This window comes from Petaurus breviceps, unplaced genomic scaffold (genome assembly GCF_028583685.1).
Source record: "Petaurus breviceps papuanus isolate PSGF00001 unplaced genomic scaffold, PetGlider_PUasm1.0 207, whole genome shotgun sequence".
Lineage (NCBI taxonomy): Eukaryota > Metazoa > Chordata > Mammalia > Diprotodontia > Petauridae > Petaurus > Petaurus breviceps.
Genome location: NW_027185850.1, coordinates 25,304,254 through 25,328,387, shown reverse-complemented (window position 1 = coordinate 25,328,387; position 24,134 = coordinate 25,304,254). Strand labels below are relative to the sequence as shown.

General features: G+C 38.9%; 1 protein-coding gene across 2 annotated transcripts in view; it reads right to left on the bottom strand.

Moving 5' to 3' along the window:
- The window catches only part of LOC138164996 (FAS-associated factor 1), a 419,323-nt gene that overhangs the window by 277,624 nt on the left and 117,565 nt on the right, over positions 1–24,134 (bottom strand). The gene's annotated exons all lie outside the window — the stretch shown is intronic.

Genomic DNA, 24,134 nt, shown 5'->3' with positions numbered 1-24,134 from the left:
ATTTAGATTTCTTCCTGTACTTCAATCCCACATCCATCCCAATTTATGACTAATCACAAATTTTTTAAAAGAAAAAAAGCCAAAACAATAAAACCAATCAATATAGTGAAAAAAAAAAAGTCAGACATCATACGCAATTCAATACACCTGTGGACCACCCCCATGTCTGCAAAGGCATGGCAGAATGTAGATTCTCATATCTCTTCTGTGAGGCCAAACTTCAAAAATTATTATAAATACCTACTATTTGTTAGGCACTATGGTAGGCAGTGAAGACACAGATTAAAAAAAAAAGAATCCCTATTCTCAAAAAGCTTACATTATTGAATATAATCTATACTTAACAGTGGAAGTTATGGTTCTTCTTTGCCTATTTATACTTTTAATTGCTTTCTCACCATATTGCTATAGCTCCCATTTCTAGAACTATATCAAATAACAGTGACTAAAAAGGCCACCCTCGCTTTATTCCTGTATTTACTGGGAACACTTTAAATATGTGTCCATTGCATATGACGCTTGCCTTTTTTTTGAGATATATTTAGTGTGTGTATGTGTGTGTGTGTGTGTTTGTGTTTGTGTATAAGGTAGGGACTAACCCAAGCAGAAGGAAGAGCTGTAAGTACTCAATCCCCACCACTCCAAAGATAACCAGGTAGTGCCAACCTCTGTAGCTTATTTCAAAGGGAATGGAGCAGACTGGCAGATGAAGAAAATTTCTGATGAGCCTCAGGAAAAAAATGCTACATCAGTTTATGTACCCTGTCAGATCATGGAAGCTAATAGGAAAAAATTTCTGAGCGAGTACCTTAAGACCTAAAGTCCATAAGGCATAACCTTCCTGGACTTCTTGCTTTCTTATCCTGTAAATGAACAGTAATTATTCAACTTCTGGTGCACAATTTCTCTTTGGGAAGATTTTTGAGAATTAGTAGAGACTAGAGAAAATGCTAGTCTTCTATATTGTTGATCCTGTGACCCATCAATAAAAGCATTTATTTGATCACTGTGGCCAAAGCAGGGTGTGAAAGGTAGGCATGGCAACAAGATTGTGAAGCATCCTTGGGTAGCTTGTAAGGAGGGAGGCAAGTTTAGGTCAAGTGTTAGGAAAAACTTCCTAATGCATAAAGCTAGCCAGAAGTATACGGAGTTGCCTCAGAAGACAGGGAGGAATTCCTCCTTTTTTCATGAAGAGGATAGAGAATCAAATGCATTAATAGAAGGGCTCTTGCTCCTGGTACACTTTGAATTAGAAGGCCTCTGAAGTCATTTATATGTGAAAAACTGAAAATTTCCTTTGTCATTTCACTCTAAAAACTGTAAGAGTGACATGTAGCAATCTAACATATTGATCTTCATATTATACGTATGTGTGTGTGTTTGTGTGTGTGGGGGGGTGTGTGTTTTGAGGGATCCACAATGAGCATAGATCAATGTAATCAAAATCACTGCTCTAAGTGTCTCAGCTTTTTAATGGGTAAAATGACAGTGACAAAACTCACATTAACCTAATGAGGTTTCTCTCAGTAAAAGTACTTTGCCAGCTATGAAATTTTATGTAATTTGAGGTGCTATTATTTCTCAGATTCAGAGCTGAAAGGTACCTCAAAGGTCATCTAGTCTAATCCTTTCATTTTAGAGGTGAAGAATTAGAACCCAGAAAGGTTCAGTGCATTGCACATGCTCATCTAGATAATGAGTGGCAAACAGATGTTGGAGCTGATTAATGTTTTTATCAGTGATTTAGATAAAGCCATAAATGAGGTAGCGAGGTGGCATAAGGGATACAATACTAGGACTGAAGTCAGAAAGATTCATCTTCATGAGTTCAAATCTGGCCTCACATACTTAGTAACTGTGTGGACAAGTTACTTAACCTTGCTTGCCTCAGTTTCCTCATCTGTAAAATGAAGTGGAAAAGGAAATGGCAAATGACTCCAGTATTTTTGCCAAGAAAACCCCAAATGGAGGCCCCAACACCAACACCGCGGCGCACAGAGACAGGCCCAGATGAGGCCTAATCAACATGGCGGCAAGTCAACCCACCAATCACAAGGGCCATTGCCAGGCTTGTCAGCGAAGGGCTGGGAATGGACAGAGCAGGGTAAGAATCAAATGCAACTACTCCTGGGACTACCAATCCACAGCCCAGAAATTTAAAAAGCCCCTATCTGGACCTCCAGGGACCAGGATGGGAGAGTGAATCCAGGCCACTCCAATCCACCCCTCCCCCCCAAAAAAAACATAGTAATTATTGCCCCAGGGCAAAACCTTAAACAGTAAAGGCTTGGGAACCCTAGAGGAAGGGCATGGCTAGGGCCCTGCCTCAAAATGGGTAGAAAGCAGACCGTGAAGACAAAGACTCTGGAGTCCTACTATCATGAAAGGGAGGAACCAAATTCAGAGGGAGACAGTGTTGACTCCACACCCACAGCTGAAGCCTCAACAGGGAACTGGTATCAAGCACAGAAAGCATTCCTAGATGAGCTCAAAAGGACCTTGAAAACCAAATGAGAGAGATAGAAGATAAAATGAATAATTATTTAAAAATCAAAATTGCAAAATTAGAAAAACATTACAATGAAGAACACAGTTCTTTAAAAAAAAAAAAATGTGTGATATGGAAAAGGAGCTCCAAAAACTAACCAAGGAAAATAATTCGCTAAAAATGAGAATCAACCAAATTGCAGCAAATAACTCTATAAGGAACTAAGAATTACTCAAACAAAACATCAAGAGTGAAAAATTAGAAAAAGAGATAAAATATCAAAATGGGAAAATGACTGACCTGGAAAACAGATCCAGGAGAGATAATTTTAGAGAATCATAGGCCTACTGGAAAATCATGATGAAAAAATGAGCCTGGACAACATCCTCCAAGAGCTCATCAAGGAAAACTGCCCTGAGATACTAGAACCTGAGGGTAAAACAGAAATCGAGAGAATCCACTGGACACCTCCTGAAAGAGATCCCAAATTGAAAAGTCCTTGAAATGTTGTGGCCAAAGTCCAGAACTACCAGGTAAAGGAGAAAATACTTCAAGCGACCAGAAAGAAACAATTCAAATGTCAAGGAACCACAGTTAGGATAGCACAGGATTTGGCAGCCTCTACACTGAAAGATCAAAGGAAGTGGAATACAATTTTTCGCAAGGCAAAAGAGCTTGGGTTACAACCAAGGATCACCTACCCAGAGAAACTGAACATATTCTTCCAGGCAAGGAGATGGTCATTCAACAATATAACAGATTTCCAGACCTTCCTGATGAAAAAGCCAGAGCTCAATGGAAAATTCAACCTCCAATTAAGAGATGCAAGAGAGACATAGAAAGGTAAACAAAGAAAACACACACACACACACACACCCTGTTATTTAATAAGAGCTGTTTATAGACAAGTAGAGGGTATGAGTATAAATTACACAAAATGACGATAAAAAAAACCTTATTAAGGGCTACAAAGGGACTGCAATGGAAGAAGAGGAAAGAATGAGGTAGAAAAGGGTAAATTGTGCCACACAAAGAGGCATAAAAACAATATAGCAGAGGGAAAGAAGGGAGGGAGATGAGTATTATGAGCTTTTCCCTCATTGGTTCTGGTGCAAGGAGGGAATAACACAACCAGTTAAGCATAGGACTCTATGGAGAAGAGACACAAAATGTATCATAATAGAGGGAAAGAGGGGAGGGAGAGGAGCTTTGCATGAGATTTGTTCCTGTCACTCTTGGCTCGAAGAAGAAATAACATACTACATTAAGTATAAAAATATCCTACAGGCAGTAGGAGGGGGGAAGGGCTACAAAAGGGGGTAGTGGTTAGAAGGGAGAGAAGAAGTAAGGGGGAAGGGGAGGAAAAGGGAGGGGGGCTAATAAGAAGGGAATACTGAAGAAGGTGATGGTCAAAAGGAAAACTCTTAAGGAGGGGAAGGGAGAGGGAGAAAGGGAGAAAAATATAAGCATAAACAGGGAGGGGAATAGGATGGAGGGAAAGAGAGAGATAGTAATCATAACTGTGGATGTGAATGGAATGAACTCTCCCATAAAACGGAGGCAGACAGAAGAATGGATTAAAAACCATAATCCTACAATATGCTCTTTACAAGAAACACATCTGAAACAGAAGGATACACACAGGGTAAAGGTAAAAGGCTGGAGTAAAATATATCATGCTTCAGCTAAAGTAAAAAAAAACAACAGGGGTAGCAATCCTTATCTCAGATAAAGCAAAAGCAAAAATTGATCTAATTAAAAGAGATAAGAAAGGAAACTATATCCTGCTAAAAGACACCACTGAGAATGAAGCAATATCATTACTTAACATATATGCACCAAGTGGTATAGCATCCAAATACCTAGAGGAGAAGGTAAGGGAATTAGAGGAAGAAATATATCGCAAAACTATACTAGTGGGGGGCCTTAATCTCGCCTCTCTGAACTCAATAAATCCAACCTCAAAATAAACCAGAAAGAAGTCAAGGAGGTGAACGGAATTTTAGAGAAGGTAGGTATGATAGATCTCTGGAGAAAACTGAATGGGGATAAAAAGGAATATACCTTCTTCTCAGCAGCACATGGCAGATACACAAAAATCAACCGTGTACTAGGACATAAAAACCTCACAATTCAGTGCAGAAAGGTAGAAATATTAAATCATTCTCAGATCATGATGCAATAAAAATCATAGGCAATAAAGGGCCATGGATAAAACAGACTAAAAACTAATTGGAAACTAAATAATTTAATCCTAAAGAATGAGTGTGTCAAACAAGAAATCATAGAAATAATCATTAACTTCATTCAAGATAATGACAATAATGAAACAACATACCAAAACTTATGGGATACAGCAAAGGTAGTTCTTAGGGGAAGCTTTATATCCCTGAGCACATACATGAATAAATTAGAGAAAAGGGAGGTCAATTAATTGGACATGCAATTGAAAAAGCTAGAAAAAGAACAAATTGAAAATCCCTAATTAAATACTAAATTAGAAATATAATTAGAACTGTAAATTGCCCAGATTAACAGAAGTAAATTACTTAAATAATCCCATCTCAGAGAAAGAAATTGAACAAGCCATCAGTGAACTCCCTAGGAAAAAATCTCCAGGGTCAGACAGATTTACTAGAGAATTCTATCAAACATTTAAAGAACAATTGATTCTAATACTCTACAAACTATTTGGGAAAATTAGTGAAGGAGTCCTACCAAATTATTTTTATGAGGTACTGATACCTAAATCAGGAAGAGATAAAACAGAAAAAGAAAATTATAGACCAATTTCCCTTATGAATATAGATGCAAAAATTTCAAATAAAATATTAGCAAAAAGAGTATAGCAACTTATCACAAGAATAATACACTTTGATCAGGTAGGACTTATTTCAGGAATGCAAGAATAGTTTAATATTAGGAAAACCATCAGTATAATTGAACATATCAACAATAAAATTAGCAGGAACCACATGATTTTTTTTTTTTTGCTTTTTGGAGGGGGGAAAGCCAGGGCAATTGGGTTTAAGTGACCTGCCCAAGGTCACACGGCTAGCAAGTATGTCAAGTGTCTGAGGCTGGATTTGAACTCAGGTCCTCCTGACTCCAGGACCAGTGCTCTATTCAGTGTTCCACCTAGCCGCCCCCACATGATTATTTCAATAGATGCAGAAAAGGCTTCTGACAAATCTATTCCTACTAAAAACACTAGAAAGTATAGGAATTAGTGGAGCTTTCCTTAAAATAATAAATAGCATCTATTTAAAGCCATCAGCAAGTATTATATGTAATGGGGATAAGCTAGAAACATTTCCAATAAGATCGGAGTGAAACAAGGGTGTCCACTATCACCCCTCTTATTCAATCTAGTACTAGAAATGTTAGCAGTAGCAATTAGAGAAGAAAAAGAAATCAAAGGAATCAAAATAGGCAAATAAGAGACCAAGCTATCACTCTTTGCAGATGATATGATGATATACTTAGAGAATCCTAAAGAATCAAGTAAAAAACTACTTGAGATAATAAATTTGGCAAAGTAGCATGATATAAAATAAACTCACATAAATCCTCAGCATTCCTGTATATTTCTAATGAAATCCAACAGCAAGAGATAGAAAGAGAAATCCCATTTAAAGTTACTATGGACATTATAAAATATTTGGGAATCTACCTATCAAAACAAAGCCAGGACCTATATGAACACAACTACAAAACACTTTCACACAAATAAAGTCAGAACTAATTGGAAAAACATCAACTGCTCCAAGGCTGGGTTGAGCTAATAAAATAAAAATGACAATTTTACCTAAATTAAATTACATATTTAGTGCCATACTAATCAATTTACCAAAGAATTTACTTTACAGACCTAGAAAAAATAGTAAGAAAATTCATATGGAAGAACAAAAGGTCCAGAATATCAAGGGTATTAATGAAAAGAAATGCTAGGGAAGGTGGCCTAACTATACCAGATTTTAATCTGTATTATAAAGCAGCAGTCATCAAAACTTCTTGGTACTGGATGAGGAATAGAGCAGTGGATCAATGGAATAGATTGGGTACACGAGACTCAGCAATGACTATAATAATCTACTCTTTGCTAAACCCAAAGACCCCAGTTTTGGGGATAAGAATTCACTATTTGACAAAAAATGCTGGGAAAACTGGAATATAGTATGGCAGAAACTGGGCACGGACCAATATCTAACACCGTATACCAAATCTAAATGGGTTCATGATCTAGGTATAAAGGATGATACTTGGAAAGCAAGGAATAATTTACCTGTCAGATTTATGTGGAGGGGAAGATTTCATGACCAAATAAGAATTAGAGAGCATTATAAAATGCAAAATGGCTAACTTTGATTACATGAAACTGAAAAGCTTCTGTACAAACAAAGCCAATGTAACCAAGATTAAGAGGAAAGTGGGAAATTGGGAAAGAATTTTTACAACCAATGTCTCTGATAAAGGCCTCATTTCTAAAATATACAGAGAATTGAGTCAAATCTATAAGAATACAAGTCATTCCCCAATAGATCAATGGTCAAAGGATATGAACAGACAGTTCTCAGAGGAAGAAATTAAAGATAGCTATAAGCATATGAAAAAATGCTCTAAATCACTATTGATTAGAGAAATGCAAATCAAAACAACTCTGAGGTACCACATCTCACCGGTCAGATTGGCTAAGATGACAAAACAGGAAAATGATAAATGCTGGAGAGGATGTGGAAAAATTGGAACACTAATACATTGCTACTGGAGTTGTGAACCGATCCAACCATTCTGGAGAGCAATCTGGAATTATGCCCAAAGGGCTATAAATAATTTCATACCCTTTGACCCAGCAATACCACTTCTAGGGTTGTATCCCAAAGAGATCACAGAAGTGGGAAGACCCATATGTATAAAAATATTTACAGCAGCTCTATTTGTGGTGGCAAAGAATTGGAAATTAAGGGGGTGCCCACCAATTGGGGAATGACTAAACAAGTTATGTTATATGAATGTAATTGAATACTACTGCGCCATAAGAAATGAAGAGCAGATGGACTTCATATCTACTCGGAGAGGCTTATATGAACTGATGCTGAGTGAGAAGAACAGAACCAGGAAAAATTTGTACACAATTACAGATACAATGTATGTGTGACGACCAACTTTGATAGACTGGACTCTTCTCAGAAATGCAGGGCTATAAGTAAACTCCAAAAGACTCATGATGGAGAGAGATGTCTACAGTCAGAGAAAGAACCAGAAAGAACAGAGTTTGAATGCAGATTAAAGCAAATTACCTGCTCTCTTTCTCTTTCTTGTTTGGTTTGATTTCCTCTTTCCCACTGTTCATTCCATCCATTACAATCTTTCCTTTCAACCTGATCAATGTCTAATGTGAAAGTATCTGCAGATCCTATACCTGATTGTATGCTGCCTTGTGTGTGTGGGTGGGGGTGGGGGAGAGGGAGAAAATTTGAAACTCAAAGAACCGGGGAACTCGTAAACTCAAAGTAAACAAATAAATTAATAAAGAAAAAAATAATAATAAAAAAAGAAAACCCCAAATGGGGTCACAAAAAGTCAGACAAGACTGAAAAGCAACTCAACAACATAAATGGGATGCTCCTCAAATTTGCTTATGACTCAGACCTGTGAGAATAGCTAACTAGATTACAAAAAGATCTTGAAGGGATAAGATAAGATTACATTTATGGCTACTGAATTTTCAAGTTTTACACCTGGGTGTAAAAGAATCAACTTCATAATTATAAGATATGGGAGAAACAGCACTTTATCTGAAAAAAGACAGGAGGGTATTCATGGACCCCAAGCTCAATGTGAGTAAGCAGTGTGATCTGGAAAACAAAAAAAGCTAATGGGATCTTGGACTGGGTTAAGAGGGGTAAAGTTTCCAGGAATGAAGAGATGATTAGTCTCATGGTACTGTGACCCTTTCCAATGTCATCTGAAGTATTGTGTTCGGTTCAGTCCACCATGGTCTAGTAAAGACAAGATAAACTCAAGAGTAGGGCCAGAGAAGGGTGAAATTGGAGGTTCTCTAAAGCTCCTCCCAAAACTAAAGTGAACTTCCCTAAGATTCTGTTTACTCACTTAGAAAACAGATATATAAATACAGAGTAATGCCAAGTCAGTCATACCTCCTTATCATTTATCTCATCTCCTAGGTATTAACCAAACTCTCCTCTCTAGGTCCTTATCATAGGACTCCTTATAAGTGAGATTAATCATTCTGTCTCCTTCCTCTGAATTTTTATTCAAATTATACCCACTGACCCTGGCTCTCCCCCAAGGCTCTGTCTTGGGTCACTTTTTTCTCTATACTATTTTGCTTGATCTCATAAGCTCCAATGAATTCAATTATAATCTCTCTGAAGATGATTCCCAGAACAATATATCAAGCCATAATCTTTCTCCTTTGAACTCTAGGCCTACACTGCATCTCAAACTGGATATCCCATAGGTATCTCAATATCAACATGTCTGAAATTGAACTCATTTTCCCCCAATACTTTCTGATTTTTCAACTTTACTTCAGGGTAACTGTTCAGGGTACCACTTATCCTTCCAGTGACCCACAACATTGGTAACAACTTTGACTCCTCTCACTTGTCCAATCTACTATCAAATATTGTACATTCCACCTTCATATAATCTTTCATTTATGTCCTATTCTCTCCACTTATACAAGTACCACCCTAGTTCAGGTCTCTATCATCTCTCAGCTGAACTGTTGCAATAACTTCCTATGGTCTCCCTTCCACAGGTCTTTTCCGACTCCCATCAAACCTCCATTTACCTGCCAAAGTGACTTTTCTGATCATGTCATACTTCCCTCTATCCCCACTCAATAAACTTCAGCAATCCCTTTTACTTCCAGGATCAAATATAAAAGCTTCCATTTGGCATTTAAAGCTTTTCACAACCCTTTTCCAACCTTTTTTAGTCTTCCTACACTCTGCTTTCCCTCCTCAGATTCTATGATCCAGCTGTCCTGCCCTGCTAACTGTTCCCTAATGCATGACATTCCAGCTTCCCAAATGACATTTCACTGGCTGTTCTCTGTAATCTCCATCTTTACTTCTGCATCCGGGTTTACTTGACTTCTTTAAGATGACTCCAACTTCACTTTCAGCAGGAGGCCTGTTCCACCTGCTGCTCACAACCTCCCTTTGAGATGATCCTTCACCTACTTTGTGTATATCTTCTATGTACATGCTGTCTATCCCATTAAAATGTGAACTCCTTGAGAGCAAGTGCCATATTTTCCCCCTTGTTTATACCCACAACACAGTACCTAACACAGAGCAGGCACTGAATAAACAGATGTTTGCTAACTGACAAGCTTGTTAATTCTTTTGTCATTATCACTGTTACTACCTTAACATTTGGTGTCGCAGAATTTTTTAAAAGCCAACAACCATTGGTAGATAGTCAAAAATGCCTATCAAAATGTCTGGAGAGAATTCGATGGCCATCCTTTCCTATCATTCAATTCCAGAAGAAAGAATTGTTTGGAGTTGGGCAATGAAAGCAACGGGGAAGTTACTGGGTCAAATGATGGAGTCACCATTCAACTGTCTCCATTGAAGTAAGGAGAGAGATCTTTCAAAATGAGTTGTTGAGGGCTCCATTCAGGAAAGAGGTTTGGGGATTAAGGAAAAAGCATCTGTTGTAGGTGAAACAAAACTAGTCCAGGAGTCAGGAAACCAGTGTTCAAGTTGAGGCTAATACTAACTAGTCATGTGACTAGGGACAAGTCAGTGCATTTCAAATACAGTCTATTCTCTATAAAATTGGATAATATCCACTGTTTCACAGGTATTACCAGACACATTATGGGTATAAATTGTCCAGTCATTCAAGTTTAAGACCTCAGTCATCTCTGATGCTTCCTTCTCCCTCACTGACCACACCAATCAACTTCCAAGTCTTGCTGACTTGACCTCCATTTCTCAGATATTGATCCCTTTGCCCTCTCCATATCCTAGTGAAGGGGAAAGTTATTTAAAGTCTAACCTGGTTCCAATATGAACACTTCAGCCTTTATATATATATTGAGAGAGAGAGAAAGAGAGAGAGTTCCTCTTCAAATACTCTATAATCCAGGCAAACTGGTTCTCTTGCTGCTCCTCACACATGCCACTCCATTTCCCATCTCTGCGCCATTACACAAGCTGTCCTCCATGCCCAAAATGTGTTCAGTCTGTCATATTTTAGAATCTCTAATTTTCTTCAAAGCATACTTCAGATGACATCTCCTACATGAGATCTGACCTGACTTTCCCCCTCCCCTGCTAAACATGATTACTCCCTCCAGTCATTTTGCCTACTAAGGTTTGCATTATTATCTTCCAAGTTTTGCAATTCATCACTCTTCTTCACCTTCAGATCCTTTAGGTTTCCTATCATTTCCACACTCAAATTATCTCTTACATCTAACCTTTCCTCTCTATTTACATAACAGCTTTGTTCTGGTCCTCATCCTCCCTCTCCTAGACTACAAAAATGGCCTAACCGGTTTACCTGCTCCAAGTACCTTCTTATTCCAAACCATCCTTCAATTAGCCTTCAAATGATTTTTCTTAAGTGATGGTCTGACCATGTCACCCACAACAAACTCCAGTAGTTCCCTATTGCCTCAAAAATAAACTAGTTAAGATATTAAGAGACACCCTGTTTTCCAGATCTAAGGCCCAGCAAACAAGTTGTGCCCTGAGCTTGGCATAACAACAATTCTTTGTGCTCCCACTCTGGATGATCTCACCCTCTGGCAAAAATCACATTACTACTATGTTGCTTTGACCAGTACCAGGTGTTCTCTGAGCACAGAAAAGCACTGGACAAGCTTGAACAAGTTCTGGTCCTGAAGCTCTGCTATAAATCAAACTTGTCACATTGTTTGCTGTTATCTGTCATTGTTAGGACTACAGCTCACTATGTGGACACTAGTATAAGTACTAAGATCTGCCTACACCAACGTGGGTCCCCACGCTAGAGGTAGTGTCCAGGCACATGTGTCTAATTTGCCTCCTTGATAAATGCAAGCCATTTCCCTTACTTTGAAATTGAACTTTAGTTTGATTCCTGACTCTCCTGTCTCTAGCCTGCTCTGTTTGGCTCTGGCAACCCACAGGTTTGGTCAGTATGGTCTGGTTGATAAACTCTTCTATTTGACTTTTAAAACCCTTTACAACCTAGCCCTGACATCACTCTTTAGCATTATTATATATTCTTCTTCTTACACTGACATATGGCACTCCATCTCCAGTCTTCACACCTTTGCAGGTACCATTTCTTATGCCTGGACTACCCTCTGTTCTCACCTCAGACTCAAACAATCTCTCTTCTTTCAAGACATAGCTCTGTAACGGTATTGGTAATCTGAAGATCTTCCCTGCCCCTTAGCTGGCCTAAGGGAAACTGAAGACCTTTCCTGCCCTTAATAGGCCAAATATAATCAATCACATGGAGCCCATGGTGGGAGGAGTTTGCTGAAAGGGGACAAGAAGAGTTGAGCAGGAAGGAACAGAGGGGAGCATGAGCAGTGTTGGAAGCAGAGAGAGCGGAGGCAGAACAGCTAATGTCAGTGAGAGAGGGGCATTTTTGCTTAAGGGACCCTGTTTTATTTTGAAGGCCTGCCAGAGGGAAGGCTTAGGGATGCCGGTGCTCACTGCATTGGTTATGTGTACCGACTTCTTAGCTGCTATGATGAATTTGGCTTTCTGGTGTTGGGATTCAGCTTTCTTGTACTTCAATAAATGTTTTGTTTCTGTCTTCCATGTGGAGAGTCTGTTACATTTTATGGCTCAGAACTACAATAACATTATTCATAGCCACAATGGGTGCTATGAATATCGCATTATAAACTCAAGCACCACTTTCAACAAGAAGCCTTTCCTGATTCCACAATTACTAGTATCCTATCTGCTTAACCACCTTTATGTATACATACAATATACATATATATGCATTTATATATCTATATGTATAATTTCTTTATATTTATTCCATACATTCTTATATGTACTTGTTGTCATTCCCATTAGAATGTAATGTTCCTAAAGATTGTGGATTATTTCACTTCTAATGCCTAGCACAGTGTACATGGGAGGTGCTTAGTAAATAAATGTTTGCTGACTAGATGCTGTCAAATCCCTCCAGTAGAAGGTAAGCACCATTAGGGTAAAGGCAGTGACCTTTTTTTCTTTGTATCCCTGATGCCAAGTACAGTACCTTTCACACTATAGGCACTTAATAAAGGTTTGGTTGAGTTGAATGACAGTAAGTGGCAATACATTCCCAATGATGACTTTCACAAAAGACACCATCAGTGTAACTATGAAGAGGTAACAGAGGAGATGCCTGAACACTGTGCTAGTCACCAGCAAATATTAAGTGAATTCAATCTATGTATGAAGGTCCAAGACTTCCAGGGCACTGGGGAGAAATGTATAAAGGAAAACAGAGAAAAAAACAAGTGAATGGTTGAAAAAGTGTTTACTAAGCCCTTCTTATGGACCAAGTACTGTGCTAAGTGCTGGGAATATAAATGGAGAAAACAAGGTCTCTGTTTTCTCAAACTTTAGAGTCAAGAAAAAAAACATACCATGTTTCCCCGATAATAAGACACTGTCTTATTAATTTTTTTTGGACAGAAAAACACCAGAGGGCTTATTTTCAGGGGAGGGCTTATTTTAATGAACATTGACAGCAATTTTAATAAACAGGTAAATGTGAACAAAAAAAATGTACCTTTATTCAATAAGCAAATCACTGGGGAAGAACAGGATGACGCGCTCACGGCTGTAGCTATGATTGGATGCAGCTTGGAGCGCGGTGTGTGTTTCACGGGGGGGGGGGCAGTGCATACAGAGGGTACCGTAATGTAGCATGTAGCGCAGAGCGCAGGGGATCACCTTCACTACAGTAGCAATCTCAATAGGTCTTATTTTTGGGGGAGGGCTTATTTTAGAGGAATCTTACACAGTAAGGGGAGGGTTTATTTTAGGGATAGGTCTTATTATCGGGGAAACACGGTACACATAAGAGATTGCAGCAGCAGCAGGGTACATGGGAAGGCCCAAAAGAATTGTACAAGTTGAGGCTAAAGTCTAATGTAAATAGTTGTGATCTTCAATGATGGAAAATTATCATGATGTTAACCTTTGAATACTACTACAAACTATAATTCCACTATATATTTTTAAACATTTTTATTTATTTAAAGTTTATAGGTTATACATATGAAATTATGAAAAACATTTCTGTATTAGTCATTTTGTACAAAAAGATTCAAATAAAAGAAAAAATGAAAGAAACTGAAAAATAGTATGCTTCAGTCTGTGTTCAAATAATATCAGTTCTTTCTATGGAGGCGGATAGAATGTTAGTACTTCGGGATTGTTTGGACCATTGCATTGGTGAGAATAGCTAAGTCTATCAAAGTTGGTCACTGCAAAATGTGGCTGTTCCTGTATATAATGTTCTCCTGGTTCTGTTCACTTCACTATGCATCAGTTCATGTAAGTCTTTCCAATTTTTTCTGAAATCATCCTGTTTGTCATTTTTTATAGCACAATAATATTCCAATTCAATCATATACCACAACTTGTTCAGCCATTCCCCAATTGATGGGCATCCCTTTGATTTCCAATTCTTAGCCACCATGAAAAGAGCTGCTATAAATATTTCTGTACAACTAGGTCCCCTTCCCTTTTTTTGGAATTCCACTATATTTGCCTTCATACCAATGAGATTATGATTCCAACAAAGTATGGAATCCTAGTATTATTTACATTTACTTCATAATATTTTTGTATTATTTACATTTACTTCATAATATTTTCATAACAATATATTACTTCATAACACATTTACTTCATAATATATTTTTGGAGCCTGCATAGACTGTGAGAGTGACTCCTCATCAGGGCAGCAATCATCATCATCATCACTATTATTATGGGGAAATAATAAAATATGTAATACATAACAAGAGGAGAAGATCAGATTCTCTAACACTAAGTTTACAGAGTGTTGTTGTTAAAAGAAAAAAAGAAGGCACAGAAAGGGGAAGTCATAGAAGCATAAGCAGGGAACCTAGAAGAAATGACAGGGAGGACATCAAGTTCAACCCCTTCACTGACTGATAAATCCTCTGGAATGGGGCCTATGCCTCTGCTCTTCACCAGTCAAAGGAGGTTCAAGGTGGGAACAAGCGAACAGAATGACATGATGGAAGTAGTCTAATGGAAAACAGAAAATAAATAAGAGAGAAGGAAGCAAATATTAAAAAGTCATGGCCCAAACTTAACACACATTGCTGATTTATTCAATCTACAAAAGTTTGAAGGATTTATTTAATTAGGGGGAGGGGGTGTGTTGAGAAAGACATGAAAGATCATCCAGAGAAATATTGTCAGTTGTCCTGCCTCAGTCACTGTCATCCTTCTGCCTTGAAATGGGAGAATCTTTTTTCCCCAGAACAAGAAGCGTTCTCCCATGGACCATTTCATTTAAATCTCTATATCCCTCAAAGTTTCCATTAACAACCTTCACACCGATGGGGAAAGCAAAGCAAGACAAGGCAGTGCTAAGCACTTGTGAAACAAATTTAAGCAAAAGAAAGTCATTACTACTACTACTACTATTACTACTGCTGCTGCTGCTGCTGCTGTTGCTACTACTGCTACTAATAATAATAGTAGTTAGCATTTCTACAATGTCTTAAAATTTGCAAAGCATTTTACAAATTACAAGTGATATAATCTTCACAAATATCCGTTTGAGGTAGGTGCAATTATCATCCCCATTTTACAGATGAGGAAACAGAAAAAAACAGAAGTTAAATGACTTGCCTGAGGTCACACAACTAATAAATGTCTAAGGAAGAATTTGAATTCAGGTCTTCCTGATTCCAGTCCAGTGCTCTAGTCACTTCATTCAAGAAGGTTACATTTTAATGGGGGAACATGGAACAAAAAAGTAAGCTGAAAGGGGGATGTTTGCCATGGTTTCAAAGTTCAGATGATCAGGCAGACGCAGAGGCAGGCCGGGGCCGGGAAGGCGCGGCAGGCAAAGGCAGGCCCAGAAGGAGCCTGCTGGGGCCTGATGGGGCCTGATCAACTCAGAGGGCAAGTCTTCCCACCAACCACAAGGTCCACTACCAGGCCTATCACCAAAGGGCTGGGACTGGAAAGAGCAAGGTAAGAACCAAATACAGGGGCCCCTGTCCTGGACAACAAACACTCTTGGGGCTACCACTTCATAGCCCAGAAATTTAAAAAAAAAAAAAAAAGCCCCTTTCAGGACCTCCAAAGACCAAGATGACAGAGTGAACCTCACTTGCTCCAAACCCCCCCTCTGACCCTGAAAACATAGTAACTCTTGCCCCAGGGCAAAACCCTCTACAGTAAAGGCTTGGGATCCTAGAGAAAGGGTGTGCCTAGGGCCCTGCCTCAAAATGGGTAGAAAGCAGACTACAAAGACTCTGGAGTCCTACTATCCTCAGAGGGAAGAACCAACCTCAGAGGGAGACAATGTGGACTCCACACCCAAAGCTGAAACTTCGACAGGGAATGGGTCCCAAGTACAGAAGGCTCTCCTAGATGAGATCAAAAGGAACTTTGAAAACAAAATGAGAGAGATAGAAGACAAAATGAATAATTCTCTCAAAACCAAAATAGCAGAATTAGAAAAACATTATAATGAGGAAAACATCTCTCTAAAAAGAAAAGTGTATGATATGGAAAAGGAGCTCCAAAAATTAAGCAAGGAAAATGATTTGCTAAAAACTAGAATTGACCAAATGGAAACAAATAACTCTATGAGGAACCAAGAATTAGTCAAGCAAAACAACAAGAATGAAAAATTAGAAAAAGAGGTAAAATAACTCAAAGAAAAAAATAACTGACCTGGAAAACAGATACAGGAGAGATAACCTGAGAATCATAGGCCTACCAGAAAATTATGATGAAAAAATGAGCCTGTACAACATTCTCCAAGAGCTCGTTAAGGAAAACTGCCCTGAGATACTAGAACCTGAGGGTAAAATAGAAATCGAGAGAATCCACTGGACACTTGCTGAAAGAGATCCCAAATTGAAAAGTCCTCGAAATGTTGTGGCCAAACTCCAGAACTACCAGATAAAAGAGAAAATACTTCAAGCAGCCAGAAAGAAACAATTCAAATATCAAGGGTCCACAGTGAGGATTGCACAGGATTTGGCAGCCTCTACACTGAAAGATCAGAGGCAGTGGAATTCAATTTTCCGGAGGGCAAAAGAGCTCGGCTTACAACCAAGGATCACATGCCCAGAGAGACTGAACATATTCTTCCAGGCAAAGAGATGGTCATTCAACGATATAATGATCAGTAGAAGGACAAGGGAGAGGAATGAAGGTTGACAGACCTAGTCCATTCGCCAAAATAGTGACCCTCCCCCAAAAGGAACAATGGAAAAGGAGGGGCCAACAGGGTAGGACCATAGAGTCCAATGGTTACTCCATTGTGAAGAGGTCTCAGGTGCTGAAGGGAGATCCAGAGTGAGACAACAGCTAAGGAATGGGGGTTACACCTAGAAACAGAGGTAGGAGGGGAAAGCAATCAAAGATGTTTTAATACTTGTCTAGGGTTATACCATCAATCAATGGCAAAGCCAAAACTCTAGAATCTAGGTCATAAGCCCTTTTTTTAATGTTACATTCTAATTCAGGATTGTACAATACATACAACATAATGTATATCATAGAATCACAGGCCCTAGTCAAGCTGAAAGGCTCATTACAGGATGACAGCTACCAGAGGCCGTCAAATAAACCAATATAGGAGATGACTCATATGAAGAAAACCACAGATCTGAGTCACAGAGGTAAAGATTTTTCAGACACATCATGATGTGTGCGCTAAATATTCTACTTAGCATCACCAGATCATAGAATTAGAGACCCAGAAGCAAACTTAGGGTCGGGCAGTCCAACATCCTCAGTTTATGACGATGGTTTAGAAGCAGAAACTGGCTCAGAGAGGGAAGTACAGTTCCCTGGGTCACAGAGAGTGTTCCTTCTTATCTGCTGAATGATGAGCTTAGATTAGATAGCCTTGGATGCCTCTTCTAGCTCTAGACATAGGATCAGGAGAGATATGATTTGAACTCAGGTCCTTTGACTCCACTCCACTACTTTTTCTAGACTGAATTTTTTTTTCTGCTACTACTAGTGTTGCAGGCCTAGCCTAGTAGCAGACTGTGGGTCAGGAGCCTGCTTAGCTCAGTACAGAGACTAATCACCATGAGGCTGGCAGCTGTGTCTTGGTCACAGTGACCCATAAAGCTAATATAAATATATCCACCAGAGAAAGGCTTCCAGCATATTGGCTAGGTCCTTTACAGAAACTTTATACAACATGGAAAAGAATAGCCAAAAATTAAGATGTAGAAAGATTGTAAATGTGCAGTGGGGGAGGGAGTTCTTGACCAAATGAATCCTCAAACCTAATAGTCTCTTGCAATCTACTTCTGGGTCTGCAGCTAGACAGGGCAAGATTCATCGCATCCTTGGATCTTTATAATCACCCTGAAAGGCGGGCATGGGAGATGGTGAGCTTCTTGGTCTGAAGATGAAAAAGCTGAGACTCAGAGACGGGAAGTGTCTCAGCAAAGGTTTTGACACCAGGCTCTCTCTATTCTACTACGAGCTGTCTCCTGTCATGATGTTATGTCCACAGAATTTTAGAGCTGAAAAGGACCTTTGAGATAATCTATCCCAACTTTTATCATTCATAGATTAAGGAAATGGTGTCCAGAGAAGGAAGGGAAGGTAGATATACAAATTTATGTTATCCAGAGAGCCAAGATTAAAATTTGGATTTCCCAATTCTCAAACCTTTCCTCTATGCAGCTGGTTCAACATTCAAGGATTGAACTGAATGAATGAGTGTTTAATTAAGTGCTTACTATGCACTAGGCATGGTAGTAAGTGCTAGGGAAACAAAAACAAAGAGAGACAGTCCTTGCTCTCAAAGAATATGCATTCTAATGGGAAGAAAAGGATGTTGAGCATAAGGAGTTACAAGTCAGGGTTTAGTTGATTATAATGCCTTAGAACGGAATATATATGGAATATAATGGAATGGAATGCCAGAAGCAATGATACAATTATTTGATTACAGTGCTCAGAGTAAGAGATGGAAAACAGGGAGAAGAAAGGTACATATGGCAATATGTAGGCAGGAAGACGGTGGGAAGTCAATCATATCATTGTTGTTTGTCCTTTATGCTTGAAGAGGTCTAATGACCTAATGGGATAATGTCTTGACTTGCATGTGAATTGATTTAAGTGAGATTAAGTGAGACAGAGATGCAAAAAGTCATCATCCCCACTCTCTTTTCCTGAGTCACTGAAGTCCACCTTAGCATCTCTGATGTCTAAGCTCTAAAGCCCCACAGGAGCTGCTTCAGCTGCACTCATGGCCACTGGAACAAACTGTTCTCCTGTGCACACTCTGCCTGGGAGGAAGTCTTCAAAGGCCTGGGGTAGACATCTTCCTCACTCAGACAATCAGTGACCCTTAACCTGGTTTAGCCCATCGCATCCTTTACAATCCTTACAATCACCCTGAAAGACAGGCAGGGGAGATGGGGAGCTTCTTGTTTTGAAGATGAAGAAGGAAGACTCAGAGCTGGGAAGTGTTTCAACAAAGGTTTTGAAGCCGAGCTCTCTCTATTCTACTACCAGCTGTCTCCTGTCACGATGTTACATTCACAGCATTTTAGGGCTGAAAAGGACCTTAGAAAGAATCTATCCCAACTTTTATCTCCTCTGCACACTCTGCCTGGGAGGTAATCTTCACAGGCTTGGGCTAGACATCTTCCTAACTCAGACAGTCAGTTACCCTAAACCTGGTTTAGCCCATCTGCTGGGGTGTGACCACTGTGCATGCAACAGCTTCTTGGAACCACGAGTGAGAGCTGGGTGACCCGTTAAGACACCAAAGGTAGATAAGCAGTCTTAAAAAGGGCTCAGCAAGCCCTTACACCAAAAGTGTGAGTCCTCCTTTAACACTCCATACACCTCATACCACCACCCCCAGCAAGTAAGATGGCTATGCTCCAGGATAAGAGTTCTAAATATCAGTGGATTAACCTTCCCACTCATCCCAAAGAGTGGTGGCATAGATTTTAGAGGGTTCTAAGCCCAGAGTATGGGACATAAAAGTTTGTTACAGAGAATGCTGATCCAAGGTGGGACAACAGAGGCAGTGGCAAAAGACAGATGGGGTGTTAGTTGGGGTGGATGACTGCATGGAAAGTGAAAACAATGTATGATTGGGGGCATGAAGTCAAGAAGAAAAATGTAGGAGACTAAGTGGCCTGACCTGCATTTGTTCTGATACCATTCAAGACCTCTGGATTTCTGAGCTGGAAGTTATATGAAGGAAGCCAACTAGAAATATGGAGAATATAGGAGCTGGTTCTTCTAAGATGTCTATTTTCCACAAAATGTCAAGAATGAAAATAAATGTATGCTGATCAAGCCTTTTGGTTTTTAGCAACTATGCAAATAAAAAGGATTACAGGATTTACAGGTAGAAAGCAACCACAGAAACAATCTAATCCAATACTGATATGTGAAAGAAATTGTGACCTTCCAAAGGGAAAGAACCCTGATTAGGGACCCACAAGTATTAATTAGCCACAGAGAAACCAGAGCCTCTGGATCTTGTCCCTAAGTCACTTCCTATAAGTAATGACTCTTTTCAAGAGGCTGGTATGACATGATACTGCTTCCTATGTACAGGAAACCATTATAAGCAAACTGGGAAGATTGGTGTGTAGTGGACCATTTAAAAGGTCTCTGAAAAAGAAGGTAGAATAATCATGTGTACCCTAAAAACTTAGTACAAACACAAGCCACTAGGTGTCACTCTCTGATAGTTTATATAAAATTTGAGACCAGTTATATCATCATGGTGAGAAATTATGCAGATATATTTCCCTTACTCAGCATCTCTTTAAATTTGGCCATGTCCAGAAATTACTATTTAAGAAGAGGTCATCATAAGAAAACACAGAAAACTTAATTTGAACTTACCATGGTATCCTTTTTTCTCATTTCAACATTTCTCCTCAAGTTCAGTAGAAAATTTAACAGCTAAACTATGTTATGGTAATCAGAGCCCAAGGTTTATAATTGGAAGATGTGGCCCAAATCTCCACTATTCTAATATGACCTATGCAACCTTGGACAAGTCACACCCTCTCCTGGACTGTTCCTCCATCTGTTAAATGAGGAGATTTAGCTACATTATCTCAAAGGACCTGTCAGTTTGAATACCTATGATTTATAATTAGAAAGGAGGACAAAATTCCTAAGAAGATACTGCCTTCATACTCTGAAAAACAAATCCCAATATTATACTCATTTCTCAGAAGCAACTCATTCCATAGCTCTTTTGGCTAATTTGATTCACAATGAAGAGAAAATGTATTCAAGAATCAGTATAATGAAAGCAGGCACACAGGCCCACTTTCTCCTTTCTTTAGATCTCTAGCCTTTAGTACAATACTTGGCACATAGTAAGCAATTACATAAATGCTTGTTGACTTGCCTTGGGGCGGGGGAGGGGGGGAGAGTTGTGCAGCTCTGATCCAGTCCAACAGTCAGATCAGAGACAAGATACCAACTGCACATGTTTCTTACTGATTTCATTGTATTTGTTCTCAAATAAAATGAATACTTATTGCCTTTGACCACATACAAGTTTTAAGGAAAGCTGATAAAATGTACCGATTACAAAATGGGATCCAATCAATGAAAATTGATTAAGCACCTGCTATGTGCCAGAGACTGTGGAAAGAACTGGGGATACAAAAAGGAAAGATACTCTACCCTCAAGGAGCTTACACTGTAATGGGAAAGACAATATGCAAACAAATATGTACAAAGAGGCTATATATAGCCTAATGGGAAATAATTAACAGAGGGAAAGCACTAGAATTAAGAAGGGCTGGGAAGGTTTCCAGTAAAAGATGAGATTTGAGTTGGGACTTAGAGGAGGTCAGAGAGGTTGGCAGGCAGAGTAAAGGCTGGAAACAACAGAAGAAAATGCCTAGAACTAAAAGATGGGGTGTGTTATTCATGGAAAAGTCAGAAGGCCAATGTCACTGGATGTAAGAGTGCCTGGGCTAGGAGTAAGGGTAAGAAGATTCAAAAGGTAGGAGGAGGTTAGGTTATGAAGAGCTTTGAATGCCAAAGAGAGCATTTTGTAACTGATCCTAGAGTCAACAAGAAGCCACCGGAGTTTACTGAATGGCAGGGGGCGCCGGAGGGGTGGGGGGGACGGACGGACATACATGATCATACCTGCATTTTAGGAGTTATTTTAGTGGCTAACTGGAGGATGGACTGGAGTGGGGAGAGACTTGAGGCAGGAAGAGCCACCAGCAGCTAGTGCAATTATACAGGTGTAAAGTATGAGGTGATAAGGACCTGCACTAGAGTCAGGACAGTCTCAGAGGTGTATTCTAGAGCTGCTGCAGAGGTAAAATCAAGAGACCTTGGCAACAGCTTGGATGTGGGGGCAAGGGGGAGTGAGGAGTCCAAGATGATTCCTAGGTTGAGACTGGAAGTCTAGGAGGATGGTGCTGCCCTCTCGAAGATGGGATAGGAGGGGGTTGGGGGAAAGACAATGAGTTCAATTTTGAACAAGTTTAAGGTATCTTCTAGACATTGTTTTATAGCTCTGAAAGGCAGCTGGATGTTATTTTGGAGATGAGCAGAGAGAGTGGGGGAGAAAATGTAGATTTGAGAATCATCAGCATAGGTATGGTAATCAAATCCTTGGGAGCTGATAAGATCACAGAGCCCAACACTTAGCACCCACCCAGAAACACCTGGCCCTGTAACCTTGAGCAAGTTACTTAACCCCAATTGCTTAGGGGTGTTCAAGTGGCTCAGCAAATAAGAGCACCGGCTCCAGTGTTGGGATGATCCAGATCAAATCTGGGCTCAGATACTTAGCACCACACCCAGAAATAACTGGCCATGTAACCTTGAGCAAGTTACTTAACCCCGATTGCTTAAATTAAAAAAAAAAAAAGAATATTTTAAAATTTTACATGTAATTGGAAAAAATATTTAAACTTATTTTTTAAAAAGTTTGAGGTAGAGGAAGAGGGGGGGAGAAGAAACATATTAGAAATGTTGTGGAGATAAAATTGACCATGCTTGGCAAATGACCCAGTGGATGATGAAGAAAAGGGAACTGCCTAGGATGACTCCATGATTTCTGTGTACACATAAATTCAAGCAGGGTTAATTATACTATCTTTTTTCCCCCAAGTAACAATTTAAAAAAAAATTAATCATTTTCTCACATTACCATATCCTGATCTCCATTTAGCCAAAAACAAACCTATCAAGAAAAACAAGTCCATTAAATAGATATTAATATCAAAATAAATTCCTATATTTGATATAAATGAAAATATATGTCTCTTTCATCACTTTAAGCTCATCACTTGTCTGTCAGGAGTTCAGTGGCATGTCTCATCTTTATTGTTTTAGAAGCCTGGTTTATCATAGCATTGACCAGAGTTCTAAAGGATTTCAAAGTCGTTTTTCTCTATAAAATAATCATGTTCTTATTTTGCTCACTTCAACTGCCATTAGTTGATAAAGTTCTTCACAATTTTCTCTGAAATTATACATGTCATCATTTCTTATAGAATCATAGTATATTATAATACCATAATTATAGCCTTATTCCACATTAAAAAAATGTTTAATTATATATGAATAAAATTGTCCATTTTCTCTTATGTGATCCTATCACGTCTCTCTCACTAGACATCTTTTCCCTATCCATAAATATAAAAGATAATTTTTTCTTGTTACTTAAAATTTTTTTAATGAGTTATTTTTAAAAAGTCACATATCCATCTGGAACTTAAATCTGTACTTAAATGGTACAAGGTAGGAGTCTAAAAAACTGAACTTCTACCAGACTACTATCCAGTTTCCCATAAACTTTTCTCAAATAGTGAGTCTTTCCCCCAGTAAAGAGGGTCTTTAGTTTTTATCAAATACTATGTTTATATGTTTGCTTCTGTATGTTGTGTGCCTAATGTGTTCTACTGATTCGTGTCTTTTTTTTTTTTTAACCAATACCTAACTGGCTTAATGACTACTGCTTTGTAGGACTGGTACTAATAGATTTGCTTCCTTCCCACTTTCTTTAATTATTACCCCTGAGATTTCTGATCTTCTGTCCTTCCATATGAACATATTATTTTTCTAGCTAAATAAAATATTCTTTTTTAAGTCTCAATGGTATAGTATTGAATAAGTAAATTAATTTGAATGGTATTGTCATTTTTTGCAGCTAGGTGAAACAGTGAGTGCTGAGCCTGGGGTCAAGAAGACCTGCATTAAATCTGGCCTCAGACACATACTAGCTGTGTGACCCTGGGCAAGTCACTTAACCTTATTTGCCTCAGTACACTCATCTACAATGAGCTGGAGAAGGGAATGGCAAACATTCCAGTATCTCTGGCAAGGAAACCCCAAATGGGGTTATGAAGAGTTGGATATGACTGAAATAAACAGATGTCATTTTTATTATA